The sequence below is a fragment of the Nicotiana tomentosiformis genome, chromosome 2 (assembly GCF_000390325.3).
Source record: "Nicotiana tomentosiformis chromosome 2, ASM39032v3, whole genome shotgun sequence".
Classification (NCBI taxonomy): domain Eukaryota; kingdom Viridiplantae; phylum Streptophyta; class Magnoliopsida; order Solanales; family Solanaceae; genus Nicotiana; species Nicotiana tomentosiformis.
The window spans coordinates 73,161,875-73,179,831 of record NC_090813.1 but is presented as its reverse complement, the minus strand read 5'-3'; the positions used below and the strand labels follow the sequence as shown (position 1 = coordinate 73,179,831).

At 42.5% G+C, this 17,957-nt stretch overlaps 1 long non-coding RNA gene across 2 annotated transcripts; it reads right to left on the bottom strand.

Moving 5' to 3' along the window:
- Positions 1-250: 250 nt before the first annotated feature.
- On the bottom strand, positions 251-17,745 carry LOC138906541 (uncharacterized). 2 transcript variants are annotated; one of them, XR_011413972.1, is made up of 2 exons: positions 17,267-17,745; positions 251-516 (listed from the first exon to the last, which is right to left on the bottom strand). It is a non-coding gene; the product is annotated as an uncharacterized lncRNA (long non-coding RNA). The 2 variants fall into 2 exon arrangements; XR_011413971.1 differs by having other exon boundaries at positions 251-512.
- Positions 17,746-17,957: the final 212 nt, after the last annotated feature.

Below are 17,957 nucleotides of genomic sequence, written 5' to 3'. Positions count from 1 at the left end.
ACATCTGTTCTTGATGACTTATATCTCGAGTGCAATCAAGTATGATTGAGAAATACTTTATTTCTTTGATTTTTTGAATAATTGTATTTCTAATTTTACTTGCTAACAAATTTACCAATTCATTATGTATATTATGTCCAAGGTAATGATTATGAATTTCATCATGCTTAATTCGTCGAACATTGTCACGGCCCAATTTCACCTAAAGGTCGTGATGGCGCCCAACACTACAGCTAGGCAAGCCAACCAATAAATTAAACATATATCGATTAGATTTATATCCAAGAAAATAATAAAACATCAAATTCTACCAATGTGTGTGCCAAGACCTGGTGTCACAAGTGTATGAGCATCTAGTAGATTATACAAAACTCCAAATACTGTCTGAAATGAAATAGACAGAATGTAAATATAAGAAGAGACACTGATAGCTGCAGAACGGTTCAGAAAGGCAGCTCACTACTATGCCTCGAGATGATGTGGATATGTGATGATAGGTCCTCCACTAGTACCTGTCTAAGATCATACACAAAAAGTGCAGCAAGTGTAGTATGAGTACGTAAACAACGTATACCCAGTAAGTATCAAGCCTAATCTCGAAGTGGTAGAGATGAGATGACCGACTTTGACACTCACTATTGGTCAATAATAATAATTGAAATAAAACTAGAATATTTAAATTAACATGATTCACAGAATTTATAATAATTTATTTAACCAACAGAAATAATTAAATTCCTTCAAATCCAATAAATTTCCAATTCATGAATTAGTCTCATTTACATGAATAACAATAATTCCTTAACAAGCAGGAATAATAATTCTTTAAATTCCAAAGATTTTTAATTTATCAATTAGCTTCGCAAGCTACAATAAACTATCAAAGTGTCGTGTAATTATTATTATTAAGCATGATTTCTACCGAGGTCGTACGACCCGATCTAGAGTGTCATGTACACTGCCGAGGAACGTGCGGTACGATCCATAGATGCATCTATCCTGCCGAGGCGTTCGGCCCGATCCACAAGAAAGGAGGACATTTTCTTGTACCTCCGGAATAAGAGTGTTTATTGTAAAATTTATTCGAAAGGATAACAATTTATTTTAATAATTAATTAACCTAAACAAAATTAAGCATATGAAAATTTCATCTTTTACTACCTTTCATAACAATACACAATATATACATCAAACAATTTAATTAATAAAGAATAAAATTTATACAAGTAATGCATGCTTTGAGTCCTAATCTACCCGGACTTTAGCATTAATAGTAGCTACGCAAGGACTCTCGTCACCTCGTGCGTACGTAGCCCCTGCAATTAGCAATAATTATTTAATTTTATCACCTATGGGGTACATTTCTCCCTGAAAAGATTAAACAAGAGACTTACCTCGTCTTGCTCAAATTTAATCCCCTAATGGGCCTTTTCCTCGATTATCCAACTTCAATTGGCTCGAATCTAACCAAAAATAATTCGATACAATCACTAAACTTTATAGGAATCAATTCTATAATGAAATACTACATTTTCAATAAAAATCCCGAAATTAATTAAAAATTCGTCCATGGGGCCCACATCTCGGAATCCGACGAAAGTTATGAAATCCGATAACTCATTCAATTACGAGTCTACCCATACCAGTCTCACTCAAATCTGACTCTGAATCGATACCGAAATCTCAAAAATTCATTTCTAAAAATTTTTCAAATTAAATCTTAAAATACTAATTAAACGGTGAAAACAATGATATATTTATGTATATAGACCAAATCCGAGTTAGAATCATTTACCCCAATATCTTTCCTTGAAAATCTATCCAAAAATCGGCTCTGCTCAGGCTCCAATTTGTTAAAAATGGCGAATGGACGAACGCCCTCTTTTTATAAAACTGCCCAGACAGGCTTCATAACTGGTCCTCGTTCGTGGTTTCGATCACAGGCTTGAGCCTGGATCTCGGCCATGGCCTCGATCATGGCATCGAGATTGGGCCTTCGATCAGGGCATCGAGGTTGTGCCTTCGATCGGGACATCGAGCATGTGCCTTCGATCGGGGCATCGAGCATGTGCCTTCGATCAGGGCATCGAGCATGGGTCTCGATCCTAGCCCTCGAGCCTTACCTTCGATCATATCCTCGAACTGGACCTTCGATCGTGGATTCGATCTGAAGCTCGAGCCTGAGCCTCAACCCTGGGCTCGATACCTGGGCTCGATCACAGCCTAGAATATCCAACAGAAGAGGAAAAATTGCAGCAACTTTTAAGTCCAACTTTTTGATCCGTTAACCATCCGAAACTCACCCGAGGCCCTCGGGACCTCAACCAAATATACCAACAAGTCCTAAAATATCATACAAACTTATTTGAAACCTCAAATCATCTAAATTGACGCTAAAACCACGAATTACGCTCCAATTCAAGCTTATTGAAACTTAAATTTTTCAACTTCTACATTCGATATCGAAACCTATCAAATCAACTCTGATTGATCTCAAATTTTGCACACAAGTTATAAATGATATAACAGAGCTATGAAAATTTTCGGAACGGGATTCCGACTCCGATATTAAAATGTCAACTCCCCGGTCAAACTTCCAAACTAAAATTCTTGTTTTTAGCCATTTCAAGCCTAATTTCACTACGAACTTTTAAGTAAAATTTCAATCACGCTCCTAAGTCCAAAATCACCATACGGAGATGTTGGAATCATCAAAATTCTATTCCGGGGTAGTTTGCCCTCAATTTGACATCTGATCACTATTTGAACTTAAACTTTTAATTTTTCATCAAAATTCCATATCTCGGGCTAGTGACCTCGGAATTTGATTCCGAGCATACGCCCAAGTCCTAAATCACGATACGGACCTACCAAAACTGTCAAAACACTTATCCGAGTCCGTTTGCTTAAAAGGTTGACCAAAGTCAACTCAGTTGAGTTTTAAAGCTCTAATTCATATTTTAACCCGTTTGTTCACATAAAAACTTTTCGGAAATTTTTACAAACTGCGCAAGCAAGTCAAAGAATGATAAATAGTGCTTTTTGAGGTCTTAGAACACAGAGTTAGTTATTAAATTTAAAGATGACATTTTGGGTCATCACATTCTCCACCTCTTAAACAAACGTTCGTCCTCGAACGGGTTTAGAATTATACCTAAAGTGCTGAATAAGTGTGGATATCTGCTCCGCATGTTTTCCTCGGCCTCTCAAGTTGCTTCCTCGACTGTTTGGCCCCTCCACTGGACTTTTACTACATAAATCCTCTTGGACCTCAACTGGCGAACCTGTTTATTAACAATGGCAATTGGCTCCTCTTCATAACCCAAGCTATTATCTAGTTGAACTGTGCTGAAGTATAACACATGTGATAGGTCGGCATGATACTTCTGGAGCATAAATATATGGAAAACCGGATGAACTCCCGATAGGCTGGGAGGCAATGCAAGCTCATAAGCAACCTCCCCAACTCGTCTCAACACCTCAAATGGGCCTATAAACCTTGGGCTCAACTTGCCCTTCTTCCTGAATCTCATGATTCCCTTCATCGGTGAAACCTTCAAGAGAACTTTTTCACCCATCATAAATGATAATTCTCGCGCTTTCTGATCAGCGTAACTCTTCTGTCTGGACTGTTCTGCACGAAGTCGCTCCTGAATCAACTTTACCTTTTCCAAGGCATCTTTTACCAAATCAGCACCATATAATTTAGCCTCACCGGGATCAAACCATCCGATGGGAGAACGGCATCGCCGATCATATAAAGCCTCAAATGGTGCCATCTGGATACTGGATTGGTAACTATTATTATAAGCGAACTCGACCAAAGGCAAGAAACGATCCCACTGACCTCCAAAGTCAATCACACATGACCTGAGTATATCCTCCAAAATCTGAATTGTCCGCTCTGAGTGCCCGTCGGTCTGCGGAAGAAAGGCTGTGCTGAGCTCTACATGGGTCCCCAACTCACTTTGTACTGCTCTCTAGAAATGTAAAGTAAACTGAGGGCCTTTATCTGATATGATAGAAATTGGCACACCGTGCAACCGAACTATCTCCTGAATATAATTCTGGGCCAACCTTTCTGAAGTATACGTAGTCACAACAGGAATAAAATGTGCCGACTTGGTCAACCTGTCAACAATGACCCAAACTGCATCAAACTTCCGCAAGGTCTGCGTCAACCCAACTACAAAGTCCATAGTGATGCGTTCCCATTTCCACTCTGGTATAGTCATCTGCTGAAGTAGGCCACCTGGCCTCTGATGTTCGTATTTAACTTGCTGGCAATTCAAACACCTATCTACATACTCAACTATGTCCTTTTTCATTCGTCGCCACCAATAATGCTGTCTCAGGTCACGATACATCTTTGTAGCACCTGGATGAATAGAATACCGAGAGCTGTGTGCTTCCTCTAGGATCTTTTTCCTCAGTCCATCCATATTAGGAACACATAGACGATCCTGGAGTCGCAAAACACCATCCGCTCCAATAGTAACTTCCTTGGCACCACCCCGTAGTACCGTTTCTCGAAGAACCATTAAGTGTGGATCATCATATTAGCGAGCCTTGATCTGTTCAAATAGTTAAGACTGAGCTACAACACATGCAAGAACTCGGCTGGGCTCTGAAATATCCAGTCGCACAAGTCTGTTGGCCAAGGACTGAATATCTGAAGCTAAGTGCCTCTCCTCTGCTGAAATCAAAGCCAAACTACCCATACTCTCCGCCTTTCTACTCAAGGAGTAAACAACCACATTTGGTTTGCCCGTATGATACAGGACAGTAATATCATTATCTTTTAGTAACTCAAGCCATCTGCGCTGTCTCAGATTTAGGTCCCTCTGCTTGAACAAATGCTGCAAACTGCGATGATCAGTGTAAATTTCACAAGACACCCCATAAAGATAATGCCTCCAAATCTTAAGAGCGTGAACAATCGCAGCTAATTCCAAATCTTGTACTGGATAATTCTTCTCGTGGGGCTTCAGCTGACGTGAAGCATATGCAATAACTCGCCATTCTTACATCAATACACAACCCAAACCAATGCGTGAAGCGTCATAGTACATTGTATACATCCCCGAACCGAAAGGCAACACTAACACTGGTGTTGTAGTTAATGCTGTCTTGAGTTTCTGAAAGCTCACCTCACAATCATCAGACCATCGGAACAGAGCACCCTTCTGGGTTTATTTGGTCAAAGGTACTGCAATAGATGAAAAGCCCTCCACGAACCGACGATAATAACCTGCTAAACCTAGGAAACTCCTGATCTCAGTCGCCGAAGTGGGACGATGCCAATTCTGAACTGCCTCAATCTTTTTGGGATCAACCTTAATACCCTCGCCCGATACAATATGCCCCAAAAATGCTACAGACTCTAGCCAAAACTCATATTTAGAGAACTTAGCATATAACTTTTGTTCCCACAGCGTCTGAAGCACTACTCTCATATGCTGCTCATGCTCCTCCTTACTGCACGAGTAGATCAAGATGTCATCAATGAAGACAATGACAAACGAATCAATATATGGCCTGAATACCCTGTTCATCAAATCCATAAACGTTGTCGGGGCATTAATTAAACCGAATGACATCACCAGAAACTCATAATGACTATATCTAGTACGAAAAGCAGTCTTCGGAACATCCGAATCTTCAATTGATGGTACCCTGACCTCAAGTCGATCTTAGAGAACACCTTAGCACCCTGCAACTGGTCAAATAGATTATCAATACGCGGCAATAGGTACTTGTTCTTAATAGTGACTTTGTTCAATTGGCGATAATCAATACACATCCGTATTGTTTCATCCTTCTTCTTCACAAATAATACCGGTGCACCCCAAGGCGATACACTCGGTCTGACGAACCCTTTGGCGAGTAACTCCTCAAGCTATTCTTTCAATTCTATTAATTCTTTCGGAGCGATGCGATACGGTGGGATAGATCATACTAAACTCAGATTTCTCACTAGCTTCATCTTTTTCTTGGATACTACTAATATCGATTGAAAACACTAATCTTTTCTTTTCTTTTTTTATGTTTAGTTTAGAAAGATGTTTTTGTTTATTTACATTAAAAAAGACCCCTTTTCCCGGATTCCTTCTTCGGGGCCCTTCGTCGAACGAAAATAATAATCTTTTAATTTGTTTGTTTGTTTATATCTAAATTAAAAAAAAAAAGACCATTCTTCTTCTCTACCACTCATCGAACGAAAATATTAATATTTCTTTTATTATGTTTTGGTTTAAAATTTTTTTTGCTTGTTTATTTAAAGAAAAAAAAAACACCTTCCTTCCGGATTCCTTCTTCTCTTCCCTTCAAAAAGGGCCTTTTTATATATTTAACCAAAAAAAAAAAGAATCATTCTTTTTCAATGACCTTCAGCGGACGAAGACTTTATTCCTTTTTTATTTTTTGCTTTTTGTTTAAATATATTTTATGTTAATTAACATTAAAAAGTTCCTAATCCTATTCCCTGATGGGACGGAATCACTAATCTTTTTATTTTATTCATATTATTGCTGAGTTTTAGAATTATAGTAAACGAACCTAATCATTCTATTCTATAACTTAACGAAGAAAGATTAGGCTGTAGTTGATTTTGATTCTTGTTTGCTTCCCGTCGTATTATGTCTCCAAAGTTGTGACCCTTTTACTATTTTAGCAATTGGTAACCTATGTTAACAACCTAAAATAGAAAAGTAAAGATTAAGTGTATGGGTCAAAATTTACCTCAGTGAGATTTAGCGTGAAGCAATATCGTGAAAAGCGATATGGACGAGGTCGATTAGTAGATAACGGGGCTCTTAGCTGAGTAGTCAATAACGGCCGATGTCGAGTATCAAGGGCAGTGCTAACGGCTAGTTTTTGTAATAGAATATTCAGGAGAATATTCTATTAAATATTCTTGGTGACTGTACTTTTAGGATAGACTGGCCAGGGAATGTCCCTCTAGGTTAAAGACAATCACTATCTTTCTAAAGAGATTCAATTATCTACTATTCCATACTTTTTCCGTTAGATCCGAGAAGGGTCCCAACATTCTAGTATTTGTCTATCATTTATCATTGTCAGAAGGAGGAATCATCCACCTCATTCAATATTAGGTGAATCATTCTCCTTATTTACTTTAATTCCATTTATCGATTATTTATTGCTTGATATTCCCCCATCATTAATGTTGTATGTACATTGAATGTACATCACATTTAATCTTCTCTCAACACTGTTTTTGCTTTATTTATGTTAATCGATTATAGATCTGAAGTTATTATCATTAACTAGGTTTAGCCCTTCATCATACTAAATTAATTAGTTTAATCAAAAGTCTACATTTTTTGGTCAAACAATTTGCTGCCGTCTGTAGGGATTATCTAGTTGAGTTTTTAGTTTCTTCTAGATCTATAACTAGCACAGTCCAATAAAAAAAAAGAGCTCCTACTTCCTTGTACACACGGATCTGACATGGCAGGTAATGGAGAAGAAAGAATGAAGGCAGTGAACGATCTCACTACCAACCTCTTAAATACCATCAATGAGGTCTCCGAAACAGAAGGCGAAGACATAACACCTAACACCTCTCCCCGACGAAGTGGGTCGCCCCTCCCTCACGACAGTATCACAACATCCCGTGTTAAAGAGCTTCCACGTCCACAGCGGAAGCGGCGCCACCAGCGGTGAAGGAGCTACTCGAGGCTTGGCTGAAAAATACGCTGACCGACATCCTCGACAAGCCCACTCAGGAGGCAATCAGAGAAAATGCAAGGACTTGCATTACACCAGCAATGGCCATGTAGCACGACCCTCCCCCTCCAGTAACAGGTATCACTCACAATATTAATAATGCAGGTAACGACACCCTCACGGCCATTCTGAGGAAAATGGCAGAAATGGAAAATGAAAACAAAATGCTTCGGGATCAAATGAGAGAATACCAAGAAAGAGTTGACAAAATACCGAGTGCCCCAAAACTCTTGCCAAAAAGAGACGCTGGTCGGTTCCTTGAACAACCCTATAGTGATGAAGCCGTCCCACATGCCATACCCAAGACCTTCAAGATGCCGCCTTATCTGAAAATTTATAACAGTACGACCGACCCCGAAGATCATGTAACTCACTATGTCACTGCGGTAAAGGGCAATGATCTCGCCAAAGAACAAGTCTTCTCCATCTTGTTGAAAAAGTTCGACGAGACCCTTACCGGAGGAGCATTAACTTGGTATTCACAGCTACACGCGCACTCCATTGAAATATTTGAAGAGATAGACGGCATGTTCATAACGGCCCATGCTGGGACTAAGAAGGTGGAGGCAAAAGTGAACTATATATTTGCCATCAAAAAATCACCTGGAGAGGGATTGATGGACTTTCTCGCTCGATTCAATAGAGTAAGGATGACCTTACCGAATGTATCGGAAGGAATGGATGTAGCAGCTTTCCAGAATGGGCTTAATAGGAATGGCTCAAGGGCGACCAGAAAACTATTAATTCGGCTTATGAAATATCCTCCAACCACTTGGGATGAAATACACAACGCCTACTGTGCCGAAGTCCATGCCGACAAAGACGACCTGAATGGGCCAACCCATCGATTGACCACGGTACAAGCCGAAACCAGGAAGGATCGAAGTAATGATGCCAGGAGAGATCTCACAGCTCTACAATCCATCCGGGAAAGGCATCAGCCATATGTCAGAAGTGCCATCGTGCCCCCTCCCTCCACGAAGAGGGGCCATCTAGGCCAATAACAGGGACTCACCAGAACGAAAGAGGTATGCCCCCTTTACTATCCGCTCACAATTTTTATGTGTCACCCTCAGAAATAGTCTATGCATTAGAGAAGGTCGGACCATAATTAAAGTGGACACAAAAGGTGAGGTCAGACCCAAGCACTAGAAAATCAAATGCCCTCTCCGAGTTCCACCAAGAGCGAGGTCACAAAACTGAGGACTGCATCGCCCTAAGGCAGGAGGTTGTGAACATACTTCATCAAAGACACCTCAAAGAATTGTTGAGCGACCGAGGGAGGACTAACTTTTCCCGAGGACATTAACAACACCAAGGACCGCCAAAACCACCCTCACTGATTCGGACCATTCAAATGATCATCGAGAGTGGCGACGACCTTTCAATCAACAATGTAAAGTTCACCATAACCCACAAGTTCAAATAGTCAATCACTCATGAACGGTACGCCGAACTCGAAGAAAGTATCACCTTCAATAAGTCAGATACCCACGGTTTGGTTTTCCCTCAATATGATGTCCTTGTTATTACATTACGAATATTAGATATATATGTAAGACGCATTATGGTGGACGATGAGAGCGACGCGTGCATTGTCCATCCTCGAGTACTTGCACAAATGAAACTCGAGGATAAGATAGTGCCGCGCTGCATCACGCTAACAGGTTTTAACAATGCAGTTGAACGAACGTCCGGGGAAATCACACTCCCCGTCCTGGCCGGTGACGTCACTCTGGAAACCACATTCCACATCATGGACCCGGATACGACGTACAATGCCGTAATAGGTCGACCTTGGATACACGCCATGAGGGCTATCCCCTCCAGCTTGTACCAAATTATCAAATTTCCAACCCCATGGGGAGTATTCATCATACACACATCTCAAGAATGCTAGCATCGCCTTGGATTGTACATATATCCAACAAATGAAGGGCAAAACAGATGATGCATAGCAATTAACAGGGTCGAGGTCGAGCTGTGATGAAAACGCGGACGTCGTTAGAGATCCCGAAATAATAGACGCCACGGGATCAACCATAGAAGACCTCGACACCGTCCAACTTGATGATAACGACCACAACAAGAAAGCCTATGTCGGTTGCAAGCTCCAAAAACCAGGTAAATTCCGTCAATTCTTAACTACTAACGCGGACTTGTTTGCTTTTTCCCATGCAGACATATCAAGTATCCCAAAGGAGGTCTCCACACACAAGTTGAACGTCGACCCGTTCTACCCCCCGGTAAGGCAGGTTAGGCAAAAGTTCAATTCCCCAATAAACGATGCAGTTCGCGAGGAGGTCAAAATATTGTTAGAAAATGGCTCCATCAGCGAATCAAAATACCCCCAATAGGTTGCCAATATGGTCATGGTGAAAAAGAAGAACGGAAAGTGGCGGATGTGCGTAGACTTTACGGATTTAAACAAAGCATGCCCCAAAGATTCATTCCCGCTACCTCACATTGACCAGCTCATTGATGCAACGGCCGGGCATGAACTGCTGAGCTTCTTGGATGCCTACTCGAGCTACAATCAGATCCTCATGGAAGAGGAGGACCAGGATAATACCACCTTCATCACCCACCAAGGAACGTATTACTACAGGGTGATGCTCTACGGACTGAAAAATGCAGGGGTGACATACCAAAGGTTGGTGACCAAAATGATCAATTACTAACTCGGAAAGACCATGAAAGTCTACATAGACGATATGTTGGTCAAGTCCAAAAGGAAAGAAGATCACATCAACCACCTGGAAGAAGCCTTTTATATACTTAGGCGGTACAGAATGAAGTTGAATCCCAAAAAGTGTGCATTCGGCGTGACCTCAGGAAAATTCTTGGGCTTCCTAGTATCGCAAAGAGGTATTGAGGTCAACCCCGACCAAATCAAAGCCATAAAAGGAATACCAGAACACCTAACCAGTAAAAAATAGGTTGAGAGGCTGATCGGCCGCATCGCCGCCCTGTCGAGATTCATCTCACGATTATCCGACATATGCCATAAGTTTTTCGGCATACTCAAGAAAGACAACAACCTCCAATGGACTTCTGAGTGCGTTCAAGCCCTGAAGGAATTAAAGGCTTATCTGTTGTCACCGTTGTTGCTTTCCAAAGCGGAACCGAGGGTATGCCTTCTCGTCTACCTCGCCATATCTGAAGTAGCGGTGGGTGCAGTTCTGGTCCGAGAAGATAAAGGTAAGCAATCCCCTATCTATTACATTAGCAGAACCTTAATCAATGCCGAGACGAGGTATCCCCACCTCGAAAAATTAGCCCTGGCCTTGGTCGTAGCTTCACGAAAGCTTAGACCCTGCTTTTAGTGCCACTCCATCTCGGTAGTCATAACTTTCCCCTTACGGAGTATTTTGCATAAGCCTGAGCTATCGGGCAGTTTAGCCAAGTGGGCCATAGAACTGAGCGAGCATGATATCACATATCAACCGCAGACGGAGTTAAAATCACAAATCCTTGCCGACTTCATCACCGACCTCAACGCAAAAATAATGCCCGAAGTAGAAAAAGAAGCCGCCCATGCTTCTTCGCGAACTCAAGATCTATGGATTTTGTACACCGACGGTGCTTCCAATGTGTCAGGGGTCGAACTGGGACTTGTGCTCGAAGTCCCGACAGGCGAAGTGGTTCGCCAGTCCATAAGGTGCCCGGACATGACTAACAACGAGGCCGAGTATGAGGTTGTGATTGCAGGGTTAAGGCTAGCATTCAAGTAAGGGGCGAGGCCGGTCATCCTACACTGCGACTCTCAACTCGTTGTCAACCAAGTCACAAGGACTTTCCAGATCAAAGAGAAAAGGTTATAAAAGTACCAGGTCGAGATCTGTAAACTACTGCCCTAGTTCGACGAGTGCCAGCTCGACCAAATCCCTCGAGCACAAAACATCAAAGCAGACGGCCTCGCCAAATTAGCGGCAACAACTAAAAGCATAATCGGAAAAGGAATGGTCACCCTCCTCCACTCATCGATAGATCAAATTGAGGTAAGGACTATAAATCTAACCTGGGCCTGGCGCAACCGTATTGTTACATACTTGCAGGATGACGTACTCCCAGATGATAAAAAGGAAGCCAAGAAGCTCTGGATGCAAACGGCCAGGTACATCATCATTCACAACGACCTATACAAAAGGACGTATGGCGCCCCCCTAGTGAAATGCTTAGGCCAAAATCAGACGCGGCGCGTCCTAGAAGAAGTCCACGAAGGCCACTGCGGAGCTCACTCAGGCAATCGAGCTCTGGTCAGGTGTCTCATATGGGAAGGTTACAACTAGCCTACCATGAAAAAATAGGCCGCTGACTTCGTAAAATAATCTGAACAATGCCAAAAATATGCCCCAATGATCCATCAAGCGGGCGAGCATCTCCACTCAGTCACCTCCCCTTGGCCTTTCATCAAATAGGGAATGGACATCGTCGTCCCCCTCCCTGCGGGGCGAGGTAACGTATGATTTTTTCTGGTTTTAACTGACTATTTCTCTAAATGGGTAGAAGCAGGAGCATTCGCCCAAATACGCGAACAGGAAGTGATCGCCTTCATATGGAAAAACATTGTGTGCCGTTTCGGTTTCCCCAAAGAGATCAGTTGCGATAACGGACCCCAATTTACTGGAAAAATGGTCGCCGAAGGTTTTGAGAAGTGGCATATCAAAAGAATACTCTCCATACCATACCACCCCCGGGCAACGGGCAAGCTAAATCCTCTAATAAATTAATACTGAACATCATGAAGAGAAAGCTTGAGGACGCCAAGGGATTGTGGCCAGAGCTATTACCAAAAGTGCTTTAGTCCTATCGCACAATGCCAAAGACGAGCACAGGAGATACACCCTACTCTTTAGTATATGGGACTGATGCGATTATACCGGTCAAAGTCGGAGAGCCTAGTTTGCGATATTCCCATGAGAGCGGGCTGAGGAACGATGAAAGCAGAAGGCAAGAGCTCGATAAAACCGAAGAACGGAGAGATACGACCTACATAAGGATAGTCGCGCAAAAACAACAGGCAGAATGCTATTATAACAAAAAGTCCAAGATCAGACCACTCAAAGTCGGGGACTACGTGCTCAAGGCCAAAACACAAGCAAGTAAAGACTCGCGGGAAGGCAAACTAGGGACGAATTGGGACGGCCCATACAAAATCATGGTAGCAGCAAATAAAGGGGCATTTAAACTAGAAACAATGGAAGAAAAACTACTGCCAAACAACTGGAACGTCGCTCACCGCAAGTACTTCAACTTTTAAGAAAAAGCATCCTCCAAGTCGCACTCTTTTTCCCTCACTTGACTTTTGTCCCAATTGAGTTTTCTCGAGAAGATTTTTAACGAGGCGACAAGGGGGACACTTCCAAGTCGAAATACGAGCGGAAAGAGACACCCGACGGTTAGTTCATTTCCCAACCTCTCAACACGTCGCCAAGTCACCCAATGAAGGGAGTAGATAGAGTGGGACTGGAATGCCAGCCCGAAAAACATTTAAATTTCTCCAAGTATATGAGAAAAACACAAGTGTATGAAGTTCGCCCATGGTTTCGCCCAAACAACATCGCCTCAATATCTACTCGGCCCCCGGCCAGAATTAAGTAACTCACATTTGACCTTGTTCGAATTAACTCACATTCGACCTCGTTCGAATCAACTCACATTTGACCTCGGTCGAACCAACTCAATACAAGTTACATTCGACCTCGTTCGAATTAACACCTACTGATCCTTGGCCATGACCAAAACCAAATTTTTATGATTGAAACGACAAAACAAAAGAAAGAAGCATGCAAGCCCGAACATAAAGAAAAGAATTAGATACGAAACATCGAAAACAACATTTCTTACTTCAAATATATCCCTTACAAAGGCTAAAGCAGATACCAGCAAAAGTATGTACAAGAATTACAAGCAAAAGAAAGAAAAAGCAACTACGCGCTGCCTAACTCAACAACACCATCTCCACCCGTCTCTCCACCATCGCCGTCGGCGCCGGGATACTCATCCTCGTACCAGGCATCCTGCTCAATCCCTTCCACATCTTCCTCAGCATCACCAGCTTGTGGTGTAGCGGGGTCATAGCCATAAGCAAACCGAGCTTCACGTGCCTTACCATATGCATTCTCTAAGTCGGCTTCCAAAACAGCCCCCGTCCTCATCAGATCCCTGAATATATCCAGTAAGGCCTCGGCGTGAATCCATTCCTCATACAGATCCCGAGGAACGTCAGGAAGAGCAGTACGGGATGAGGACGGATGCGCCAATAACCATGCCTTCTCGGCCTCGAGGGCAACAACTCGATCATTAAGGTTCGCAACCTTTTTTTCTAACTCCCCAATTCGCTCATCAAGTCGCTCCTCTCTGAGCCTAGCCGTCTCCATGGCGAAATCCCGTTCAGAACGGATAACACGGATCGTATCCTCTAAAGCTGCCGCTTTACGTGCAACTGATAACTGGTCTGACTCCGACTTCTCCAAATCTGCTACCTTCTCGGCGACCTCGCCACTCAAAATGGCCGCTCGAAGTTGACACTCCTCCATCTCGGCACGCAGCGAGACCACTTGGGCCTAAAGGTCGGCACATTAGGCCTCAACCCCCCTACTCACATCTAGCTCCTCCTCTTTGTCCTTCAACGCCCCCTCGAGCTCACTACATTTTCCGATAACCTTCACCAATTCGTCATCCTTCTCTTTTAGCTCGTTTCGAAAGGCCCGGAAGTTGCTACTACCACCAAGTCGCTGACAAAGCTCACAGTGCTTATCACAATATTCACGATATTTTCGCTCCATCTTTTGGAAGATAGCCTTACGCCTTTCCTCTCGGCGAGATCTTTCAATCTCCAAGATCACAGTCTTAAAAGAAAGCCATAGCGGGTAAGAACAAAGTCAGAATCAACATTAATTAAAAAAAAATGATTATGGAAACGGAATACCAAACATACCCTAAGAGCAAGGCCGGATATGCTCTTGGACAAAGTGGAATCCTTCAGCTTCTCGAGGGTCTTACCTTCCACATCGGAACAGAGTGGACCAAGAGAAGGGACCACGTCCTCCGTGTCAACAAATAGATCTTGGTCTAGAGGGATTGCAATAGTCCGCGTGCTCCCTTCCAACCTCACCTCAAGCCGAGTGAGTCCTTCACCCATCATCCTAACCCCTTCGGCGTCCATGTCGGAGCCTGTCTCATAATCCTCTTTGGCAACACTTTTGCCCTTGGTATCAACCCGAGAGGAAGGATCCTCGGTCGGTAACAAGGTCGATGTATCACCCCTTGTAAGGCATCAGTCACATCGACGACCCTTCAACACTCGTTCTGGCCTCAAGGAGCAACGTACATCCCTCGTCCCCCGACGGCGGCGGGATCGTGGACAGCAGCTCGGTACTAACTCCGAGATCTATGGTCGTCGTTTCTCTGATGACAATGCCATCCATCACCGAACTTCCCACACGGACACTTTCCTCGCCTATACCGACGAATCCCCTCTTGCGGGGAAGCAGATTATCATCAGTCGGCGACAATCCTTCCTCATCGTCCTCGTCAACTAAACGCATAGGGGAAGTGGACACACCCGCCGCAGTAGTCGATGACCGAGCAGGTCTCACCACAACAGTAGGAACAGAAATGGCCTTCCTCTTATGGAATGCCGGAGCAGGAGCTTTCTGCCTCTTCGAAGACCCTCTGCCTGCAAAAAAGATTAGAACGGCGACTCTCAAAGTTATGACGAACACGCGACCACAAGGTCAGGACGACATACGTAAAAAGTCTCTATATGGACGGACAAACTCACCTGTCGCTGAAAGTTTGGGCCTGAACTTCTGGAAAAAGGCCGGCCACCCACGAATCCCCACTGTGTGGGGCAAGATCTGGCTAACCCATTCGTGAATATCTGCGACCAAAGGAGGGGGCGCGGTCTCCGCTGGAGAAAAAGACAGAACGGTTAGACTACGACCAAAACGAGCAAAATGAGCACTTAATGAAAATACTTACGGGCGTAATTCCACGCCTCAGGAAATCCATTTGCGTTCGCCACCATGTCCTCAGTCTTGACGTAGACGTAATTAAACCAGAATCGACGATTTGCTTTATCGTCCATCTTTACTACCAAACTTTTACCTCTATGGTGATGAAGGTGCAACATCGTCCCTATATGGAAACTCAACGCTAAAAGGTGCATCAGGTGGTGAAGAGTGACCCCGCGGTCAGCCAATTCCGCGTACTTCGTCAGCATGAGGATGAGCTTGTAGATATAAGGAGAAAGCTGAGCCGGGAAGACACCGTAGTAGCGACAGAATTTCTCTACCAATGGGAGAATGGGAAAAGAATAGCCCACATAGAATGGATATGTGTAGAACATGCAATATCCAGGACGATGAATCTGCACCACATCGCGTCCAGCCGGGACCAGATCGATGTGGACTGGAATTTTGAACTTCACCCTGAAATTAGAAAGGGACACTGTGCCCATCTCAGACTCTACGGCCTCACGGTCATCCTCGGGCAACTTTGAGACGTCAGTTCTAGCTTTCTCACTACGGGGATTTATTTCCTCCACCGTAGGAAAGCTTTCATCTTTTGCAGCGATGGCAGCCCCACCTTCATGGGAAGGCATGCACACTACCAAAGGAACAGGGTCAGGTACCCCCCTAGAACTGGAAGACACATTAACCATTTTGGTTTATGAATAGAGGGGATGTAAACGCAGAAGAGTCGAGTAGAAGGAACCACTGAAATCAGTGAAGTTAGGAGTATGAAGTAAGGTAAAGAAAGTAGAGATTCTGATTGAGGAAGAAGAAGATATGGAAATCTGATTCTCAGAAGGCAAAAAGGAAATCGAAGGATTAAGTATCCCCATTTATAAGAGTTAGGGTATCAATATCGAGGAAGCAAACCACAGTTACCCACAATTTCGAAGTCAAACCAAAAGATTCATACAACTTACAACTTCTGGCATTTTCTTCACAATACTCATAGCCACATTGAAGTCTAGGCTGAAAAATACCTCAAGGCAAGTCTACAATATACTCTTAAAGAATCCAGTATAAAGTAGAGGGTCAATTCACTAAATATAATTTTTTATCCCAAATCAAGTATAGGTTTAAAAATAAAATTTACAAATTCAGAAAAAGAAATATTATACGTCACAATCTTTTATCATTAATTTTATAAAATGAATGAAAAAATTGAAGTCAAAGGAAAAAAAAAAAAATCACACTCTTCAAATAGTAAGTGCCGTTCTTTTTAAATTGGAGATAATATTAAGAGCCCATTTTGGTTAGCTGATTGAAAGTACTAGCTAATAAGGATTAAGTATTGAAGCGTTAAAACTGATCTTTGAAATATAAACGTAAAAGTGATTATAAGCGACCAGCTTATAAGCTTACCCAAATACCCTCTAAATTAGTTCCGGAAAGAACTCTAATTTTGAAGGTACATAAACCAAATCATATCACACAGGTAAATGAGGTATATACGTGATCACACTATAATTGTAAGAATAAATTATAAAACTCACCCAAAAGTGGTAACCTGAGCTAGAAAAACCGGGTATTCCTTCATAGGAACAAGGGCAAGTTTGTAAAGTACACGATTCGCAACCCCAAGCACCAGAGTTAAAGCAGAGTTCAAAATGATTAGCTCTCTAGACACATTTGATTGGCGGTCAGAATCACTTCCCACGGCGCGTGCGATAAACTTTGAGCTCGAATTCGAAGACTGCCGTGAAAAAGAGGTCCTCCTGCTGTGGATTTCAAGTCGCCGTGAAGATGTAAGAAGAGGCATCGGAGAAGAAGGTAATATGAAGAGAAATTTAGGGTTTGGTATATTGATAATGGCCAGACGAGGAAGAGATGATGAAATGTGGAAATGGTTTGGGAATTTGGCGCGAATGGTTAGAGAGTGAGACTCCATTAATTTGCTGTGAATGAGGAAAGCTCACTGATATCTTACCTACCACACGAGCTAATATAGGGAAATTCAAACCTTATAACTAGAATTTTGGGTCCCATTTGTTTTGGAAAAAAAAAGGTGAAATTATATACGGTGAAAATGTTTTTCGAAAATTATTCTTAACAAGAAATTCTGTTTTACTATTCAATAGATTATTGGAGAAAAATATAAGCGAAAAAATCATATTTTTTCTTTTAATAAAAAGAATCATACCGTTTGAATGCAGAAAATGACTTATTTTCAGAAAAAAAAATATA